The sequence below is a fragment of the Arvicanthis niloticus genome, chromosome 10, assembly GCF_011762505.2.
Source record: "Arvicanthis niloticus isolate mArvNil1 chromosome 10, mArvNil1.pat.X, whole genome shotgun sequence".
NCBI lineage: Eukaryota > Metazoa > Chordata > Mammalia > Rodentia > Muridae > Arvicanthis > Arvicanthis niloticus.
In genome coordinates, this window is record NC_047667.1 from 61,891,631 (window position 1) to 61,906,932 (window position 15,302).

The 15,302-nt window shown below is 41.3% G+C and overlaps 1 protein-coding gene across 1 annotated transcript in view; it reads left to right on the forward strand.

The window, feature by feature from the left end:
• The window catches only part of Ush2a (usherin), a 681,657-nt gene that overhangs the window by 296,014 nt on the left and 370,341 nt on the right, over positions 1-15,302 (forward strand). The window lies entirely within an intron of this gene.

The window sequence follows — 15,302 nt, forward strand, 5'->3', positions numbered from 1 at the left end:
ATAAGCATGTGCCCCTGTTATTGGTTTCTCATAAGGTGTGGCTTCCTAACAAGTTAGAACATCCTACTACCCTTTGCCTAACTGCAGAACATCTGGTTTAAAGGCTGTGGAGCTGTGGAATTGAGCCTGTATATTAGAGCTTTAGACTGAACAATGGTGAAGTGGGGTTAAGAGGAGAAATTTGACATCATTACCAAGTTTCAGTTTTCATCCAGGAATCCTTGGGATAATTTTTCTCTCCCAGTTGAAACTTGAAGATTCAGAACGGAAAGAGATACATGAAGATCTTTCTTTCACATAATGAATAACAGTAGATAACAAAATATTATTCAAAGTTAGCAATTAGCAAGACAATTAAGCACAGTGGGCATTGGACTCCTTGGACAGATTCACATGAAGGCAGAGGTTAGAAGAGGAGCAAGTGATTAAACATGAATATCGACAGGAAGAACTGAACAACAGAACAGCAAAACTCAAGAGCGGAATACTCGCCTGGTGGACCTTGGCCAGTAAAGGATTCAGTGAGGATAATCCCACCAGTGGAGAGTCCAAGGGTTAATGGACCCACTTAGGGCAAATGGGCCCCTTTGGGCCTCAGGGGCTAGACTCCATACCCTCCCAAGGCCAGAGTTCAGAGTTCATCTCCTCCACCTAAGCCTCCCGGTAGGAAGCTCTGCAGCAGTTCTTCCTTATTTCTGTAGACTTGTTACAAAGGGCTCCAATTAGCTCTCTGTAGCTTCTGTGGATTTTCCCTTTTGGCCCTGTTAACATGCCAAGATGCAGCTAGAGTCCAGCCCTTTCCCCTCTGGCTGAGGCTGCGCAGAGAGAGGTGTAGAACCTGATCTGAAAGCATACCAAGAATAAGTGGATCCAAGGATATGCACATATATGGTTATTTTTTTCTTGAGCTGTTTGAGCACATGAACTTAATTATCAGTATAATTAGCGGAGCACCTGGCATCCTGTTAAGGCTGTAATTGCTAAACAAGAATCACTCTCTTAATAGTCTTGTTGTATTACATTGCTCTAAAATCTAAGGGCTATGTTCCTTCCCTTTACCATTAAGCAATTATTATTATGCCAGAATAATTATTTACTATTATTTACTATTCAACAACAATAATGTTTTAGATATTAACAAACAAATCTTCATCTTTGTAGAAAATTAAGAGATTACAATGTATAATACATTTGGTAATAGTTTTTCTCACTAAAAGTATGCAGTTGAGTTTACTTCTGGTATTGGGCAGCAGGGTGGGATGGAGCAGGGTCGTGACTACCTGAAAATCTATAAATGTCTATTCTCTCTTGTGTAGTAAGGGTGATTCAACTCTATCGTATCAGGTGATTCCCAGACGGCTTCTGAAATGCAGCCCCTCTCATAGGATCCTGTGCTAGGACTCTAAATTCTGCAGTTGGCTTATTTTCCAGGTTTGTGCTTTTGTGTGGAATTCATGGACCACCCAGGATAAACTAGCATAGAGACATGCTCCTTTGGGAGGCTAGGCTAGAATTACCCACACTCTTCCTTCTCCATGTTCTGACTGCATTAGTTCTGCCATGAGGAAAATCCCAGGGCACACAGGGAAAGACACAGAGGAGGGTGGGTACAGGGCTGCCAAGAACTCACAGTAGAAGGAGAGTCCCTGGGAATTACGCTGGGATACAGATTCCTACTCACTCAGGCTAGAAATGGGAGGCATGACTCTGCATTTCTCTTTTATTTTTAATTTAAAATTAAATTTAGGAATTAAAACCCTTTATTTCTATTTTTAATTTTTTTTATAATTTTATATAAGAGTACTGTATTTGCATCATTTCTTATTATTGTAACTCTCTCTCTAGTCTCTGATTACTCTTGCATTCCTCTCATGTTTTCTCAGATTCATGCCCTCTTATTCTTCAAATATCCATGCATATTTATATATAATATTAATACATTAAATCTGCTGAGCTTACTATAGAGTTGCTCAAATGTATTTGTGTTTAAGGATGAGTGCTTGGAATTGGATAACCTATTGGGACCCTTGTCCATGGAGATTGCACCTCTCTTGGCAACTGTTAATGTCCGTAGATAGCTCTTTCTCTTGGGCTGGTGCCTTGTGAGATTTTTCCCATCTATATTGGCATGGTAGTTGGTGTTTCCATGGTTCAGATCTTGCCTACAACCATACTATTGAGATTTCATGGATTCTGCTTTCTTGTTGCATGTAGAAGACACTATCCCTCTATCCCTCCGCAGATGCCCTGTTCCTCTGTCTCTTAGAGCCTCTACCGCTTTTATTCTATGCTGTTCCCTGAACCTTAGGTGTGGGGCTGTATTGTAGATGTATCAGCTGGGACAAGGTACAACTCTGAATATCTAATCATGGCACTTCCTACCCTGAGGTGCCAAGTAGAACTCACGTTGCTAACTGTATGGAAAATGAAAACTAAATCTAAAGTTCATGATGCCCATTCCCATTTGCCTCAGAGCAAAATCAAGCAAATGCAGTGATTGGCTGGCTCAGTAATGTTTTACCCATGTGTGCTGAAAGTATAGATATTGACTGTGCACTTTGAATTTGGAGAAAGCACATAAAGTAAAGCCATAGGCAGAGCATGGTGTCCAATCCTGAAACTGTCCCTTCCTGTTAACCAGAAAGAATGGGTGAGCTCTTTTAGGTTTTTCCATCTATTTATAAAAAAAAAAAAAAAAAAAAAAAAAGGATAACTTACTAGTAGGATACCTTCAAGAAAATGAAGGATTAAAAGACCCTGAAGGATCTCAGAATAAGGAAGGGTTGGATGCATACCCAAAACTAAACATCCTGTACTTGTAGAACAGTAGAAAGAGTTAGAGGGGGGCTTTAAATCATGTTACTCTTGTCTTGGGAAGGACTTGAACTTAAATACAGCTATCATTTGATCAAGGAGATGTTATTCTAACTGTATAAGATACTGTATAAGTGACTATTTTAGGGTTTCTATTGCTGTTACAAGACACCATGACTATGGCAACTCTCATAAAACAAAACATTCACTTGGGGATGGCTTACAAGTTCAGAGGTTGTGTCCAATTTCATCATGGTACAGAGCATGGCATCATGTAGGCAGGCATGGTGCTGGAGAAGAAGCCGAGAGTTGTGTCTCTTAATTCGCAGACAATAGGAAGAGGGAGACACACTGGGCCTTGCTTAGGCATTTGAAACCCCAAAGCTCACCCCCAGTCACACACTTCCTTTAACAAGACCACATGTCCTAATAGTGCCCCTTTCTAATGATGAAACATGTAAATATTGCATATGAATGCCTATTCCAGAGCATTCATTTTCAAACCACTGCAGTGGATATATGTAAATGTGAGCCTATGTATGTTCTATATTTAAATTACAAACAATATGCATCATATTTACCTGAGAAGTTGCATTGGATCTCTCTAGTTCAATACAATGCAATTTTTTCCCTATCTAACTGCAGATGTTTATGCTATGGTTTCTAAATGGCCACTCTGTGTACATACATTTTATTTCCTCATTAGATGATAAGCTCTTCAAGAGAAAGCATTGCATTATACATATATTTTTAGATCTAGTGTAACAAATTTTCTTTGGATAAATTATGGAGTGTCTGGTACTAACCCTCAATGAAGGTGAAGTTAATATTGTATATTACATCAGGCTCAGTAGTTCTAAGGCCTGAACTACTCTTCCTTTGTAGAGCTTCTGCATAGTTATTGTTCTCAAGAACTTTCTTATGAAGTGATATACAGAGCTGGTCCTGGTTTGAACAGATATTTAGCTTAATGCATATTTTCTCCATGGCAAAAAAAATTCACGGTACATGGAAAGGTTCTAAAAATTGGTTTCAAACTTTTTACTTCATAATGAAATTCACAAATCAAGCATTTGTGCTACAGTATTCTGATGATGTGCATGGAGAACAGACAAATATCCATTGATTTCAAAAAGCATTACTAACGTTTTTTTTATAACTTTGATAGCTGTACATCTTTGGGGGGCTAGTACCCAGAATATATGAAGAACTAAAATAAATAATTAAAAATAAAACAAAGAGATTGTCTAATCAATAAATGGGCAAATGAATTCAACAGAGAATTGTTAAAAGAAGACATATAAAAGGGCCAATAAAAAATGTGGGAAAATCTTCACATATGGAGAAATGCCAGCTAAAATTGATTTGACATTCCAACTCACCCCTGAAGAAGGACTATTGTACTGAGAGAGGAGAGGAGAAAGAAGAGGAGAGAGGAGAGAAGAGAAAGGAGAGAGGAGAGAAGAAGAGGGAGGAGGGGGAGAAGAAAGAACAGTAAATGGCAGGGATGATATAGAAGGAGAAACAGCCTGCATACTCCTCTCCACTGTGGACTCACTACAGAGCTTCCTCAGACACAAACATCAATTCAGAAAATAGAACGACCAACTCATTCATGTAGACCATCTGTATCCTCCTGGCATGTGCCCTAAGGACTCTGAATCAGCACATTCCAGAGACACATGCACATCCATGCTGACCATGGCACTACTCACTAGAGCCAAGGTGCAGAGCAGCTTAGATGTCCTTCAGCAGATAAATTCCTGAGAACTGAGACACATGTACACAATGGAGTTTTGTTCAGCCATAAAGAAAAGTGCAAGTCAAAAGTATATTTTGGAGAGAAAGGGGGTCTGCTCAAAGGAAAAGGGGAATGAGGGGGTGCTGGGGATGAAAATCCTCTAGAAGTATATAAGCCTGTGGGGAAATACATTGATGAGACCCATTATTTCATAGACTAATTTTTAAAACAATGAATGATCTGGTATGTTCTAGGCTAGACTGGCAGGATGCAGCCAAACAGAGTAAAATACTGAGGAGGAGAAAGAAAATGTTGTGCAGAATAGCTGAAAGGTGATCTGTCATTTTTAATTAATTTCACTTGCAAAACAGAGAACCCAGAGAAACAACTCAACCAACATGGTGGCCTCTTCTGGAGCTACATGCCCACTGTCAATGTGGAGGTAAAGTAGCTGTCATAATCCAGCAACACGTATTACTTTCTTTGGGGTCAAGTCTTTGGTTTCATGTTCCAAAATGGCTGCTTGGGCTTCACCTCGCCTGTGTGATTCCACTCAGCAAAAACGTAGAACAGTTAGGGAAAGATTCACATATTTGCTTTAAGGTGATATTTGAAGAACTAGTCTATCATGGGTGAGCATTGTGATCTAAATTCAGTGACTTGGCTGTGTGCATTGCTGGGACTGCTGACCTCACTTCAGGTAGCCATTTATCTAGTAGGAAGGAAGCCTTTTAGTTTGTTGAGGAAAAGGTGTATAATATATACTAAGAGGTCAACTAGTGGTCTCTGCCACCATCAGCAAATGGGGGAAGAAATGAGAAAAGAAATTCATTTCGTTGGGATTGTTCACAGATGAATTTTGAGAAAGTCTGTACCAGTTTTATAGTACTCCATAAATTTATTTGTGGTTTATTACAAACTATTTCTTTAAATGTAAATCTTGAAAGAAATTGGTCTGAAGATTTGCACAGGACAAAAATACAGCCCTATGACAGAAACTGTAAAAATAGAAGTGATGTAATGTCCCTGCTTTGCTAATGTAGAAGAATTGCATTAGGCTGGGCAGTGTTGATGAGTTAAGAGCTTTGTCTGTTTCCCTGGAATATGTAATGTGCAGGGGTGACTTACTCATTGAGGAGATACTGTGAGGCCGTCTGCTTTTTGGTTTTCTGTTTATTTTTGCTTTAGCAAGTAGTTCATTTGAGCCGGCAAAGTAAGAATTTTTGCTATAAGCATTTGGATTTTAGTTTGATGTAACACATACCATGCTTGATCATAGTTGAAGGTGAAGATAATATTTAAATTCTGCTGGTCAGTGATCAGCAGTGACGTATGCCTGTATGCTCATAATACTCTATAAGAGAACAATAGGGTTATCAATCATATTTGATAAAGAAAACGAAGTTCCCCCAAATTATCTCTTTCTAATCTTTCATCCTTTTGCAACTGTATTATATTGGGATTGATGCAGAAAAATGCATACAGGTGATACACACACACACACACACACACACACACACACACTTCTGAGTCAGTTATCTTCTTTAAGAAGTGTTGTCAGCTGGTTTGAATGACAAGTCACTTTTTGTAGACAAATTGTTGCAGTGAGAATGAATCTCTGGACACATTTTAAGTTTCATTCTAATAATAGTATCTGCTATTAAAAGTGCAGCATTGTCTTCAATGATGCTTGCTTTTCCACCCTATATGACAGACTTAGATCATATGGGAACAGCAAAGACCAGAAGCCAGAGTGTGACCTTGGCTTAAAAGCAGGTTGTTTCTCTGCATACCCTCAGCCCTTCTGAGAAACAGGTGACTCCCATTAGACTTCGAACCAGCTCGTGGGACAGTGGTCAGCAAAAATGGCTTTCCTTCAGTTCCCTCCTGCCTCATGCCTTCCGGCTGAGTCATGTTCATTATTTCTTGGGGCATTCCACTGAGGTCAGCACCTGTCCATTATGTAAGTTAAGGAGTTAACCCAAGCCTGTGGCTTCAAACTTCCTTATAATTAAGATGACAGAGACTCCGTGGCTCTCACAAAGAAGCAGGCATTGATTTGAAATTTGATGTTAGCTGTAAGCCTGCTGAGAGAATCTTCATGGGTATTGCTTTGAGGTCAATTCAAATCGCTGCTTAAACCATTTTCTAAGTCTGGGATTAAGCCCTATATTTTATAAAGGAAATAGTTATTCTTCCTACTTGGAAACATCAAAATCTGCACAGTCTTGGAGCCAAGGTGTGCAATCTCCTCTGCCTCCCAGTAGAAGTTCTAAACTAGGCCACGGAAGTTCATTTGAAAGAGATTGAGTATTTAAAAACACTGGGCTTAACACTTCCAAAGCATGGGCTTAGGTCAGAGGAAGTGCCATGGCCCTTCCCCAGTTCAAGTTCAAATTGAAGGCTGACTTTATTTTATAAATACCATATGTTCTTATTATTGTTTTATTATATTTATTAGTTTTATTTATATATATATGTGTGTGTGTATATATATGTTTTTATAAACATATATATATAATATACATATATATGTTTTTTCAATAAAGTCCCTGAGCCCTGGAAGAGGTGATGCAAATGTCCCATTTAAAGCAGAGCATTCAATAGCCCACTGTTCTCATCAGCTTATTGTTATTTAAAATGCTACTGAAACCACAGTAGCAGAAGTCCTGCCATCCTGAATGCTAGGAACAGGGCAAAGTAGATTCTCTGGAGATTCCCAGATACCACTCCTACACTAGTCAATTTCCATCCATACTTAACAAACATCATTAAGCAGTTTCTTGGGGTCAATGTGTTCAAATGTCTGTGTTAGAAGTTTGTTTCCAAGGGGACCTGGGGACCTGAATAGTGTGTGAAAAATATGGCAAGCTGGATTGATTTGCTCTCTCTAATCCACCCACTGGGCTGGCTTGGATACACACTTGAGAATTATAATTTATCAGCACCACAGCAGAAATCTTAAGGCAAAAACTGTCCCCTTGTCTTCTCCTCTTCCCAGGCTCTTCAATTCTGTCCCTAGTGATGAGCCATTCAGCCTACGTGGTGTCCCTTACCAGATGGCCTCTTAATAAGTGCCTTGCTCTGACCCACCCTCGCATTCTTGATCCAAATGTGAGATGCCAGCAAATAAATCAGAGAATGGCACTTGGCTGAGTTCTCGGGAGATGGAGGAGGAAAGCCCCGGGGAAAGGAAGTGAGAGACAGCATGGCTAGGGATGTGTCCACAACTCATTATGGCCAGTAAATAGAAGACATGAGAGAGAGAGAGAGAGAGAGAGAGAGAGAGAGAGAGAGAGAGAGAAGCAGAGAGACAGAGACAGAGAGACAGAAAGAAACAGAGACACAGAGGGATAGAGACAGTCAGAGAGACAGAGACACGGAGACACAGAGAGACAGGACAGAGACAGACAGAGACACAAAAAGACAGAGACACAGAGACATAAAGACACAGAGACAGAGGCAGACAGGCAGAGGCAGAGACACAGAGAGACAGAGAGAGATGCAGAGAAAAAGAGAATGAATAAATTCTCCATAGCATTCTGACTATGTCTCCTAACATACAAGCACCCCCCACACACACACACACACACCTTGAAGCATAATCTTTGCAGGGAGTCCGCTGGCTAGCTTTAGACTGGGGTAGACAATGCCATGCACAGATTTCAACCACCAGACTAAAAGTGCAACGGAAATGAGTGGGTAATGAGAGCAGAGCAGCCAGGTCTTTAATTGAATTAAAAGCTGGGTGACATCAGTGCAGACACCTGTCCAATTACAGACAGGCCAAGGTGTTTACAGTTGCCGTACAAGCCATTCGAAGATGACAGAAATCTTTCCGCCCACAGATTAGCATAATGAAGGAGAACAGATTACAGTGGATGCTCGCCAAACACCTAGCTTGGCAGCTGGGGGTGGTTGGGGGAGGGAGAGGAGTCGGCTGAAGAATGGAAATAGAAGCACAGGCCTTCTCCAGGATGCTGCCATCTTGCTTTGGTTTCACATTTTTGCCAGCAGAACATTTGTCCTTGCAGACAGTTAGTCAAAAAGTTAACCATAAAATCTCAATGGCAAAGCCACCTCCTCTGCTCTCCTGCCTCTCTGTGCTTTGGCTCTGGGAGAGATGCAGCAGCCTGCATAGCTAATGGCAGCCCCACAAGAATTTTCTCCTAAGGAATCAGGTTGCCTCCAACTGTTCAGAGTCCTCTTTGCCTCCTTTGGAATTTGAGAGGAGAAGAAAGGAAAGAAAGATGTTGGTGGTTCCAAAACTAGTGTCGAAGATACTTGTCTGTCAGTCGAAGGATACAGTCTGGAGTGCATTGGTGATGAGCGAGGAACAAAGTCTTCACTGGCTCAATGAACCATTTTTTTTATTAAACCATAGCGGCGTGTGTGTGTGTGTGTGTGTGTGTGTGTGTGTGTGTGTGTGTATTTGCATAAGTACAGTGGGTATGTCCAGGCCAGAGGACTACCTCACCTGTTCTTCCTCAGATACTGTCTGTGTTAACACAGGATCTCTAACTGTCCTGGAGTTAGCAAAGTAGGCTCAATTGGCTAGCCAGTGAGCCCCTAGGATTCATCTGTCTCCATCTCCCAATGACCAGGTCTGCCTCCATACCTGATTTGGTTTTGAGTTGGCCTGCTTGGGGTTTCTGGTCCCTGAAGGAGTGCTGGGCCTTGAACTCAGGTTCTCATGCTTGTGTGGCCATCAGCCATAGCATCATCAGGGAGGATACTGAGAGCAGCAGGAGCCTTGTGAAGAAGTGAATTGACATGGTCTCTGCAGTCACTGACCTGGGAGTCATTGTGAGGGACATTGACATTGAAGCTTCTTTGTACATGAGCTCTTCTGGGCCAGTCTCTTCAGAGACAGCATTTGGAGCCTTATACAGAAGTGGGGTTCTTAAATTCCTCCCTACCTGGACTAGCTTCCTCCCCTTAAATAAAGTCCCTGTCCTGTCCTTAGCTTGGGCTTTGCAGAGACTGTACTTGACTTTAAACTCCCCTGGTGTGGTTTGTCAGGGCATCTCAATGCCAAGCATTAATGCACAATGCATTATCGCTTAGGGTGAGAGTCAGGGCCCTGCTGGGGCTAGCAATTCAGGACCACACACTGATCCTCCCCAGCTTCACGGGCCACTCACACTTTTAAGACATCGATAATGCTTGCTTTATGCTTATTGAATGCTATTTCGGTGTGCCTTCTTCCATTATCAAGAAAGACCGGCAGGCTTTCTGACATGGCTGGGGCCATTTTCTGACTTCAAGGAGTTCTGTGGCTAAAAGGAAGTTTGAGAGGTCACTTGCCTGCCTGATGAATGGGGCACTCTCAAAACTGAAAGGAGTTCTCAGGGTTGTCCCCCACAAGGACATCCACCCCAACCCACTTGAAGTTCATAGTGTTGGTATATATTTCTTTGTCTTCATAGAGAGCTAGCCAGTTCTCTGTGGACACAGGTTTTTTTTTCCTCTAGAATCCTGTATAACTCTGTCTACTCTGTATTACTTCATTTTTTAAAAAATTATGTCATTCAAGCAAATTTCTGTAATTGTCCCTTATAAATTTGCCTTTGCTTAATGGCCAGAACAGGTAGGATTCAACTGTCAATGGAACAGCCTAGATTTCAATAGTCTCAATTGAGGAACTGTCTAGATCAGACTGCACTGTAGGCATGACTCTTGGGACTTGCCTCGATTGTTAATTGAGATTAGACAGCTGGGCCCACTATGGGTAGTATAATTCCTAGGCAAGTAGTCATGAACTATATAAGAATTCTAGCCAAGTGTAAGCTGGCCTGCAAACCAGGTAGCAAAGAGCATCCTTTCTGGGACCTGCTGTGCTTCTTTGGCTGAGAAGTGAGTTTGGTTGGAGGTCTGTATAGAATAGCAAGTTGGACAGAATAGTAAACAGATCTGCCTTCAAGTTCTTGCCTTGAGCTCAACCCTTGACTTCTCTCAGTGATGGACTGTGACCTTGAAGTGGAAGCCGAATAGAAGCATCCTATCCCTAACTTGGCTTTCATCAGAGCATATTATCAGAGCAACAAAAACAAAATGAGTACTTCTCCTGACAACTTAGACTCACGGGTGTAGATCATGCAAATGCCTCTCCACACACAGCATGCCTGAAGACATCCTGCTTGTGTGTGACTGTGCATGGCTACCATCTTAAATATCTTCTCAATCACCTTTGCTAGAGGCCGAAAGGCAAAGCATTGATTACTAATTTCTGATGATGGATTCTCAGGATAGTATATGTTTTACTCTGGAGACAATACAATCTAAGTGTTTACCTGGACACTCAAAGCAAGACTTTTAGGAATTCATTTAAGGATCAGCGAGGCTGTATTCAAGATGGGATATTTACTTAGGGTCAGAGAGAAGATATTTTGCCTCTTTTGTCAGTAGCATAACTTTTTCTAAAGGGAATTAAGTACCTGTCCCAGATGGGAGGACAGCAACATGGATAGTCTGTTCTTCCTCATGACTCATGCTTACTGGTAACCAGTCAATAAGAGAGAAAGCACTGGACAGTCACCCTAGGCCTCTTTTTGAAGTTCCTAGTCTGAAAGTTATTTAGACACTTTGACAGACACTTTGCATCTCAAAGATGCGATGTAATGGGCAAATCCCCCTTGGTGCTAGGAAAGAATCACCACTCCAACCTAAAAAAGGGTAACGCATTTTTTAAAAGTGTGATATAGAAGTCATGCAAACTTTCCACCAGGGATCCAAAGGCTGGCACACCCCCAAAATTCAACTCTTCTCCTCTCTGCCTTTGCTCTCTCTTCTCCATTCTGTATCTTCCTTTCTTGGCATTTATGTTCTCACCTGCTTAAAAGAAGAAAGGTGAATTCTTTGATAAATGGCCTGAAGGATGATTTAGTTTCTCTCCATGGTCCTTTAAGGTCTCTAAACTCTTCTAGGAAATAGAACACAACTTGGTAAACCTTTCTTCCAAAGCAAAAACTGGAAAAAGAATTTTTGCTGAGAGGTTAAAATGACCATCCTTCAAAGTTTCCTTTAATTAAATAGGCCTCCTATAACCCTGGAATAAAATGTGCATCTTATAAATTCTCATGTCTACATACTTTAATGACTTTAGGGGAAACTTCACTGCTGTGTGGTGAGTTCCTTAGGAGGAAACTTAGGGGAAGAATCTCATGGTACATGTATGTTCTGCTTAGCCTTGTCAACTTGGCTGAACTTAGAGGAAATTCTTGATGGAGGAATTACCTAAATCAGTTCGGCCTATGGGCAAGTCTGATGGGGGCTGTCTTGGTTGCTAATTGACGTATTGATGTAAGAAGACACAGCCCACTGTGGGCAACACCATTCCCTTGGCCTGTATAAGAAAGCTAACCAATCATCTGCCTGCATTACCTAGCATGCAGTTAGCTTCCTTCCACAACTTTTGCTTTGAATTTCTCTCCTGTCTTCTATCAATGATAGGTTGTATGTGACCTATAAATTAAAATAAATCATTCTTCCTGTGTCAAGCCTTTGGTCACAGCAACAGGATAGAACTAGAACAACATATATGCAAAGAGAGTTAGTTAGTGGAAACAAGCTTTTCCTAGAATAAACACTGAAGCTCACTTAGTGACAGGCTTTCCTGTGATCCTCTCTGACTATGTGAACCTGTCCTAAGAAGCCCATAGAATGGCTGAACTTCCACCATGGCACTTTAGCTATTATTTAAGGAGCAATAATATCTCATGTAAGGAGTTTGTGTAAGGGCAGTCATCTGTGATTCTCTGTGATGATAGTACCTTAATTCCTAACAGATATTCCTATAAAGCATGTTATATTAACAACCAGGATGCATACTTGTGCCTTTTCTTAGTCAATATTGCTATACCTGAACTAATGATGTCCATCTACAAGAGATTGTTTTTGTCATGTGATTATACATGAACTTTATATCCCAGCATACCTTGCTCATGTTGACAATACAAGTGTTATTCTCTGAGGCCTACCTCACTTCCTATTGGTATTATTCGAATTCAGCCACATAAGCTATGGACACTCATGGTAGAGTTGCACTCCCCAACAAGAAAGATGAGGCAAAAATATCATAAAGCTAGAACTGCCAAATCACATGTGCAGTGATGATTTCATTTTGACACTAGAATTTGTATATCATAATAGTAGTACTGAGAAATGGGATAATGGGAGCTAGGGAGATGGAAAGATGGCTCAGTGGAAAGAGCTCACCATACAAATATGAGGACCTGAATTCAGATTTCCTGCACCCAGGTAAAGGTCAGGAAGTTGTAGCAGTCCATCCATTTCTGATCCCAGTGGTCAGAAGGTAAGAATGGGATCCAGAAAAGCTAATAGTACAAGTAAAAGACCCTGCTTCAGGTGGTTAGGTGAAAAAATATAAATGCTTTATGCTACTTCTGGCTCCCACACACACTCACAGACATACAGGTACTTGCATTCATACACACACTCGAAGTGTAAGATGGAGACATGGATCAGTGGTTAAGATCATGTACTGCTCTTGCAGAGGAGCCTAGTTAAATTCCCAGCACTCATTTTATATGACTCCCAACAGCCTCTAAATCCATCTTCAAAGGCTCAGTGCCTTCTTCTGGTCTCCACAGGCTCTTGCACACATGTAACCATAACCCCATGTGAAAACATACATAACCGTAATTTAAAGGAAACATAAATCTTTAAAAAAAAAATAGGGAAATAAAGAGCCAGAGGGGTAGGTCTGTGATAGAACAATTGTACAGTATGTCTACATTCCAAGAGCTGCAAAATGAAAGGAATGCACAAGTGGTGTAATCTGTGGCCTGAAGCCAATTGAGCGGCACATGCCTTTAGGAAGACAGGTGAGGACATCCACACTGCAGGTGGAAAAACAGAGCCAGAACCCTGGGGCAATGAACAGTCTGTAGAGATTTTGGGGTTCCCTGCATGATGAGACTTGATAGATTAGCAAGATCCAGAAAAAGAAAAAGACTTGAAGAGCCAGTCTGGTAAAACAGAAGGCCCTTAAAAGTGTCCTTGGAGGAATCAGAGTCAATCAAGGAAAGCAACAAACTGTTTGAAATTAAACAGCTCAGGGCCTTCCAATGACACCAGGGATGCAGAGAAAGCTCATGTCTAATATATAGAGAGGATGGGTGAACCTGGCTTACTTGGGTTGGGGTTTAAGAGACGGTGACTTATCTTTGAAAGGCTGAAGCCATTCAGAGGCAGTGGAGGCAGGGGCTGAGTTGTAGCCATATATGAGTTAGACTAAAACTATTCTGCACTAGCATTCTCTGCACACAAAGCTATGCTGGGGACTCTATGTGTCTGATCTGCTAAATCTCGTTAGTAAACTTTTGAAGTAAATACTACACTATCCCACCACATAGACCACTCCCAAGGCCTCTCCTTCAAGACAGAGATTATTATCCATGCAGATATGAGAAGACTAAAGCACTGAGGCCTGGTTAGGCACTTGGAATTCATCAGGCACCCCAGCCTAAGCTGCTGTTCCTCTCTTGCTATATAAGGGTGACTGTGTGACTGGGTTAGCTCAGGTGGGATGAGAGGCAACTTCTTGAAAATATGGAACTCAGAAGACAGGTCATGACTACTGGGACATGCAAGAGCAAATGGCAGTCCCAGTGGCAGGATGGAGGGACAGTAGAGGTTGTACCACAAAGTAGTTTCAAAATTAGAAAGATGCCAACATGTAGTGTGTGTGTGTGTGTGTGTATGCGCGCGCGCACGCACTAGCTCACTGCCTTGCTGCTTTTGGCCATAACTGAAAAGAGTATACCATGTGGTTGGGTATTTCCCAACAGATGCACTCCCAGGGAGCTATCTGTGTAGCCACTGAAATGAAGACTGGAGATAAACACTAAGGCCCATGGGTGAGGACAAGATGCAAAAAAGAACCAGGGCTGACCATCTTTGTTCATTTCTTCTTCTTCTCGCTCTTTCCAGTCATTCCAATCTGATGGGGAGGACAGGACAGACACATGCACACTTGTTAAAATCTGTGCTCAAATTGGGTTGGGGACGTACTTAGCACAAGCATATGTTTGTAATCCTAGTGCAGGCAAGGCAGAGACAGGAGAATTCTTGGGGCTCATTGACCAGAGAGTCTAACTTAATTGGCAAATTCCAGGTACATGAGAAAGTTTTTCTCAAAAATTGAGATTAGAACAAGTGAAAAAAAAACAGGCAAGATGACCTCCAGTCTTCACAAGCATGTATACACACACACATACAAACACATACCATACAAACACATATACGCACAGGAGTACATACACAAATACACACGACCAAACACATACACACACGCAAATGCACACACATGCAAATACACACACAAACACACATACACACAAATACACAACCCAACACATACACACACATATAAATACACACAGCGATACATACTCACACAAATACACATACTCCACAAATGTACATAACCAAACACATACACACATACACACATACACACAAAAACACACATACCCACATGAATACATACACACACAAATACATATGCACACAAATGCATACACATATGAATATACACAACCAAACACACACACACACACACACACATACATACACACAAGTAATAAAGTGTTTAAAGGGTGCCATCTCTCACCAGTGTTGCACCTTGGAGCACTAATGTATTCTCTAGGGTACTGAAGGCTTGGTCAATAAGGATGACAAAGACCAGACTACCTTTTTTGTAACAGTCTACCATTGGGATCAA